Source organism: Empidonax traillii, unplaced genomic scaffold (genome assembly GCF_003031625.1).
Source record: "Empidonax traillii isolate 1590-97213 ecotype Southwest subspecies unplaced genomic scaffold, ASM303162v1 scaffold1057:size195794, whole genome shotgun sequence".
NCBI lineage: Eukaryota > Metazoa > Chordata > Aves > Passeriformes > Tyrannidae > Empidonax > Empidonax traillii.
The window spans coordinates 94,927-102,154 of NW_020956250.1; the positions used below are offsets into that span (position 1 = coordinate 94,927).

The 7,228-nt window shown below is 37.6% G+C and overlaps 1 long non-coding RNA gene across 1 annotated transcript in view; it reads right to left on the bottom strand.

Annotated features, from left to right (window-relative positions):
* LOC114068392 overlaps nt 1-7,022 on the bottom strand; it is an 18,445-nt gene extending 11,423 nt beyond the window's left edge. The window contains exon 1 of the long non-coding RNA XR_003573587.1: nt 6,989-7,022. This is a non-coding gene — a long non-coding RNA (uncharacterized LOC114068392). The remainder of the gene's footprint in view (nt 1-6,988) is intronic.
* Nucleotides 7,023-7,228: the final 206 nt, after the last annotated feature.

Sequence of the window (7,228 nt, forward strand, 5' to 3'; positions counted from 1 at the left end):
GAATTTAAAAGGTGTTACACATGAAGAATGGAACAAAACTCAGTGTGAAGCTCCGTGAAATATCTGCAGTTTTAGTGTTAATTTGAATTGATACATTAAGAACAGACATAGCATTTGGCATACGAGAAGGAAGCATCTCCTGGCACCTGAGTAGTTATTCCTCTGTAGACAATAGGCATGAGCATTTCTGACAGTAAAACTTAATTTACTCAGCTGAGTCTGAAAATTATGGGAAATTTTTGTTATGAAATATCAAGAGAATTGATGGAATCCTAGAAAGAGAAATATATTAACAAAATCCTAAAATGGTGAGTGTGCATCACATTAGCAGGAAAACACGGTGTCCATCTCATGGAGTTTTCCAGCCTAAAATTATAGAAGTACTTAAAAAAACACAGGAGGTGGAGAGAGGCAGGTGGAAAATCTGGGTCTCTTCTGCAAAACTGGCTGGTTTCTCGTTGTTAATTGTATCTGACACATAATCTTGCATTTCTTTTTTGAAAGTATAACTGAGTTATGCTGTGCAAGTATACCATAGTAACTGCTGTTGTCTACAACTAAAACACCACAAAAAAGCAGTGTCTGGTGATTTTTACTTAAACACCACAGAAATGCTCTTCCCTGTCGTATTTCACTTTCTGTAAATGAGGAGTATCCAGAAGTATCCCACTTTTGGAGAAAGAATTATGTTTCTGTACATTCTGATAAGTCACAAGAGACTATTGCAGAAGGCAGCATAAGCTCTGATTTTGCTTCAGAGTTGAAACTTCCCTGTTTCTGTGTGATCCATATATATGGCAGTTCTGTAACAGAGGATATGCCATAAGAAATTGTGTAATATATATGTCACGGTGTTGTGAGTTGCAGTGAATCCATTGAAAAACCTGGAGGCAAGCAATTCTGAAATTAGTCAGGAAGCAGTGCTTTACCTTTTTTTTTTTTTAACTGCTTGTTGCAACCCTATCATTAGGACAAAAAAGTCTTTCTTTTCTTGAAATAATTATTTTTAAAAAATGAAGGATAGCTGTGTACACTCTTTGAAACACAGGAAAATTATGCCAGTATCTGTACTTAGTAGTATAGATGAGGCAATTAAGTGTTAACAGCTATATAGATACCCATCTATTGGGAAAATCAGGCCAGAATTTGTAATTGAACTCTACTGTATCACAAGAGTGATATTCCCACCTACTGTGTCACCTCCAGCATTGATAAAGCATCTAAACCTTGCTAAAAGCAAGAGGACACTGTTATTGCCTTTGGATGCTTCAACATCCTGCAGGGATAGAAAGCCAGGGGAAACATGAAAGATGACTTGAGAAGGGCAACTATAAATTCTATATTTATATGCTCCCTGTCATAAACAGGCTCTTATCCTCATCAGTATTTTTGATTACTGCATCTAAGATAAAGGCACAGCCTTGGTAAAAGAACGAAGGGGAAGATTCTGGAGCCTTTGGGAAAATTTTAAAAACGGAAAAAGATTAACAACTTGAGGACAGCACAGAAAAAGGGATTTGCAAGACATGGATAAATGACAGTCATTCACATTAGGTCTTTCAAAATTTAGCTGAATCAAGACTCTAAATTTATTCAAAGGCTTAAAAGCCGATATGGAAACATATAGACCTGAAAATCAGTCACATTAACTGATAAACTGAGATTGCTACTGCATTGGTGTAGGAAAAGGAAACTGCCAAAGAGCTTCTCCTCATCTTCTAATCCTTACCAGACTGGAAATAATTCCTGTGGATAGAGAGCCTGCAAACTGCACAAGGAAACATGCTGGAGAGGCTGAAGCTGATGGCCTCCACATGTACCAACAGAGCAGGGAAAGGGGGAAAGATTTTTCTCACAGCAATCTATAAATACTTAACTGACAAATTTTATATATTTTTATATTAGAAAAACTGCTTTATTAATGGGTCTTTGTATTTGAATTGACAAAAGATTTCATAATTTCAGGCATATACCTACTGTTTTTCCAGATAATTGTATTTAATTCATTACAGATAATGTGCTACAAGCAGAGAACTTCAGAATATATCTGCTTGTATGGCTTTTTTTCTGTTAAATTTATTCGTGTGTTCTCTGCTGTTTGCCTACAGTACCTATCTACCCAGCTATCAATAAAACATCTGGAAATCATCAAAACACTTGCATCATTCAATTTTTCACCAAAGCAACTGCTACAAATTTGTATTGGAAGGTGCCCAATGTTTAACTTAAAACAGACATCTGTAGCAACTAGAGTGCCAAAGTGTGTTGTAATTGAAGTTACATTTTTACTCACCCAATTTTGAATACACTTGATGTCATTTAGTTTCTAATACTTACTTCTGAAATGGCATGTCTTGATGAGCTTGAGAAATGATAGTATGACATCATAGCTAAAAATTAATTACTTTTGTATTACACAAACATTCTCATTTTTACTCCTACAAGACTACACCTTTGCAATAGGCTAAGGCAAGTCAAGACCTCCCAAACAGTGTATTATGCAACAGAGGAGGGGAAAGTGTTGGAAATCGTAACGATTTTTTTGATTTAAATCATAAGTGAGATAGGTCACTCCAAGGTGTGGATGGAGACACTAAATCCTTTTGAGTTGCCACAGAAGAGAAGACAATTTCTGTTCATCCTATTTGTGACTTCGAAAATAAGTTTCATTTGGTAAATCCTAGGTAGCAAGCAACAGTTTTCAAGCACTTTGGGTAAAAGTGACATTTGCTCAGTATAAGCATCTTGTTAAAATCTTTTATGGGAAGAATCATCTTAACACAAAGGCTTAGAAATTTCCAAATATTCTTTTTGATTCTTTTAAATATTTTCACTTTTGATTCCACATCTTGTGAATTTAGACTGATATAGAAAAATATTGTCACTCACCTATTTTTGCTTTAATTTTATAATGTTTGTTTGCATATATTGTCAAGCATTCAGTATGATAATGGAAGCCAAATTAATATTCAAACTCTGGGAGAACATTTCAGAAAAAAAGTACATGATAGAAAACCTTGTTTCTTTTCACAAATTAGCATAAAATACAAAACAAAAAATTAAAAGCAGGACAGAAGTTAACATAAATGTTAATGTTAACCTTTTAGGTTTGTGTATCATTTAAATAAAACCCTTTTATACCATAGGAAGTGATAGATGTTTATATATACATAAATAACCTTATCTGAATTTATAGTCTGAAACTTTCTAGGTCTCATTCTCTTCCAGGTTGATTTTTGAAACTAGTTGGTTCTCCACCAACACTATTCCACAACTGTATAGACAAGAGTCACAACTGCTTTTCCTCATGGGGACTTTTCAGAAGAGTCTCAAGTGTGCCATTTAGCATTGAGGATTCTCATTTTACAGTCTTTTTAACTGGAAAATATAATGTATGTTTTTCATGCAAGTAGCAGTTTATCAAAATGCCTTCAAGGTCAATTTCCTTCAACCAGAAAGGTAAAAAATTTCTAAAAAGGTTTACAGAAACATTTCTTTGTAACAGTAATAACAACAAAAATTATGATAATAATGAAACAAATTTTACACTGGGGCCAGGAGAAACTATAGATTCCAAAAGTATGTCTAATTGCCATCTCCAAGTCTTGGGCTCGACAGCTCCCATTCCTGAAAATGCTGAAGAGGTTTAAGTCTAACCCAAGACATGGAAGAACTCACAAATGGGAGGACTAGGGGGTCCAACCTGCTGATTGCCCTTCTCTCCTGCTGCATGGGGTAGCCACAAGGAGATGTTCCTTTTTTCTGCCTGAAGATGTGGCAGCAGGAACCCTTGACTTCCTCATGCGAACTCCATCCTTCTGCAAGGCCACTGCGGCTGCTTCAGGGACGGCCTTACCTGACATGGAGTAATTGCAGCTGGGGGAGAGAGAGAAGGTACACCTAAGGAAGCATGAGCCTATGACTCAAGTGTAGTCCATCTGTCGAGTGTATGTTTTATATTTAATAATTTGACGCAGATATTTAAATGTTTAAGTAAGCTAGCAATTCCAGTTAGCTATGTGTTTCAGGGAAACTGCTCAGTGTGAGTATACCAGCAAGTATATTATTATTTATTCTCTTTCCAACAATGGAGACAAATTCAGCTTAAATAAATTAACAAATTATTAATTATTACAGTTACTAGTATAATGTAAAAAATTATACATTCAGTAATATAATTATTAAAATCATTAATGCTACTATTATCCAAAATTAATTTATCCTCTGAGGAATAAAATAGAGATTTTTTTCACAGAACTCATTAAAAACTGCCTATAAATCTACATACAAAATACATAGCCATAATTTGAAACCAAATGCAAGTTTAATTGTTAGATTTGAGTTCACTTTTAGCTGTTAACTTTAATTGAATTTTAGCTGTATGCTTGTAACAGCTCTCGAAGAATCGTAATCTGGTGGAATTGGAATGATCCAAGATATCTTCACCTTAAAAATATAACAACACTATAAATGTTTTAACACTGCCTGGAAAAATTAATCGTGTGGTGAAAAGATTGTATGGAAAACAGAGAGTATCTGATACTATTTAAAAAAAATTGGCATAATCTAATACTTTATTAGGTTACTAGCTAATTTAAATCTCTGTAATTACAGAAGTTTAAAATGTCATCATTTATAGCCAAAACCTGACAATAAACACCATCAAATTAAATTACTTTTAGTTTTTTGAACAGACAGCACATCCTCTGAATTACAAATGAGGTCTTGGATTAAAACTCTAAGCAACAAACACCACTATTAGAGGGCTTTAACAGCAGATTCTAACACTCCTAAAAATCAAAAGAAAAATCACATTGACTTCAGTGCATCAAAGTGCCCTGAACTCTTTGCTGCCACTATGCTAAGGATTGAACACTGGGGCATTCACCCAACTTAGAATCATAGAATCATGGAATCATAGAATGGTCTGATTGGAGGTCATCTAGTCCCGAGTCCCCTGCCATGGGACACCCTCACTAGATTAGGTTGCTCAAAGCCCCATCCACCCTGACCTGGAACACTGCCAGGGGCAGGGCATTCAGAGTTTCTCTGGGCAATCTGTGCCAGTGCCGCACAACCTCACAGCAAAGAATTTCTTGTCATTTCTTCCTTTTTAAATCTACCCTCCTTTGATTGGGAGCCATTCCTTTTTGCCCTGTTAACTCATGCCCTTGTTAGAAGTCCCTCTCTGGCTTTCCTGTTGGACTGAAAGGCTGAGGTCTGAGCTCTTCCTGGAGCATTCTCTCGTCCAGATTGAACAAACCAAGCTTTCTCGTCCTGTCCTCATAGGACATAGCTGCTGCAGTTCCCTGGCCATCCTTATGGCCCTCCTCTGGACCTGCTCCAGCAGGTCCATGTCCTTCCTATGTTGGAGTCCCCAGACCTGGATGCAGAACTCCAGGAGAGGTCTCATGAGAGTGGAGTATAAGGGGGGAATCATCTCCCTTGACCTGCTGGCCACAATTCTTTTGATGCAGCCCAGGACACGGTTGGTTTTCTGGGCTGTGAGGGCACATTGCCGGGTCATGTTGAGTTTCTTGTTAACCAACACCCTCAATTTGGTCTCCCCAGGGCTTTCAAACCAGTCTTTGCCCAGCCTGTATTTGTGCTTGGGACTGCCCAGACCTTTGCACTTGACCTTGTACTTCACGAGGTGCACACAGGCCCAACCTCTCAAGCCTGTCTGGGTCCCCCTGGATGGCATTCCTTCCATCTGGCATGTCAACCGCACCACACAGCTTGGTGTCATGGGCCAGCTTCCTGAGGGTGCACTTGATTCCACTGCCCATATTGCCAACAGAGATGTTAAACAGTGCTGGTCCCACTACCAACCCCTGAGGAAAGGCATTTATCACCTGGACATCAAACCATTGACTGAAAGTCCTTGAGTGTGACCATCCAGCCATTTCCTTATCCATGAGTGATCCACCCATCAAATCCATGTGTCTCCAATTTACAGGTAAGAGTGTCATGTGAGACAGTGTCACATGCTTTGTATCTTTGAAAACTAGATGAATGCAAGCTTTTTGCAATTTTGAAAGCTAAATGAATTATTTGACGGTGCAGATGAGTTGGACTCTGTATTCGGAGAACTACTCATTATTTAAGGAAGCAAGAATGTTTTCTGTGCTATATTTAAACTGCTTCTCAGTCACTAAAATAGTAGCTTCTGAATGAATTGTAGTACAGTCTTGATTCATTCCTTATTGGATAAAACCACTCAGAAACATAGGATCACAACCATTTTTTTATCATGGTTTTCAGACAGGTGAGAATCAAATTCAGCCAAATGTAGCTACAAGATGCTCATTAATCACCAAATAATGAAATTACCAGTCAAAATTGGTGAAAACTTTTTTTGTGAAGCCACAGCAGTGCTTTGTGAACACAGTTGAATGCAATTCTCATTTTTGTTTGGAAAGCAGTGAGATTGGATACAGATATCAAAGGCTGAAACATGGACTTTGGAAAGACCAAAGGAATGCTCAATTAATTTTACTTTGTGTTTTCTAGTGATTAAAATAACACATTTTAGCCATTGGGAATGTAACAATGGGCTTTCTAAAGAGCCATCTCCCTCGCACAATTCTGTGACACTACTTTAACTAACAAGTGAGCTACATGGCATTTTCGGTGAGAACAACACTCCTCTGTGTCATCTATTCCCAGTGGAAGATGAAACACTCCAAATGACACAATTAATCTGTGGATACTAACTATTGATTGATACTATTTGTAGGGGTGAGCAATACGTTCCCTCTGAATAAAAGAGAACAAAGGAGACATGCCCTCCCATATGTAGTTTCAGAAGATCTCTTGTGTACATATAGATTGAGTTTATTTTAGAATTTTAATTTGTAGTTGTCTTGTATTTTTTCTTGACATTTGTTTGGAAGCACAGAATCTTCACAGAACATCCTGAGCTAGAAGTGACCCATGAGGATCATTGAACTCCTGGCTCTGCACAGGACAACACCAGGAATCACACCATGTGGCTGAGAGCATTGTCCAAGCACTTCTTGAACTCTGTCAGGCTTGGTGCTGTGACCACTTCCCTGGAGAGCCTGTTCCACCCTCTGGATGAAGAATGTTTTCCTAACATCTGAACTAAATCTCTGCTTACAGAGCAGATCAACCTTATTTCTACAACTTCCTAATGTTATGTCTGAGCCTTCTTTGCTCTTAAAGCTTAAATAACATATTTTTTCTTTCATGGGTGTACGTTACG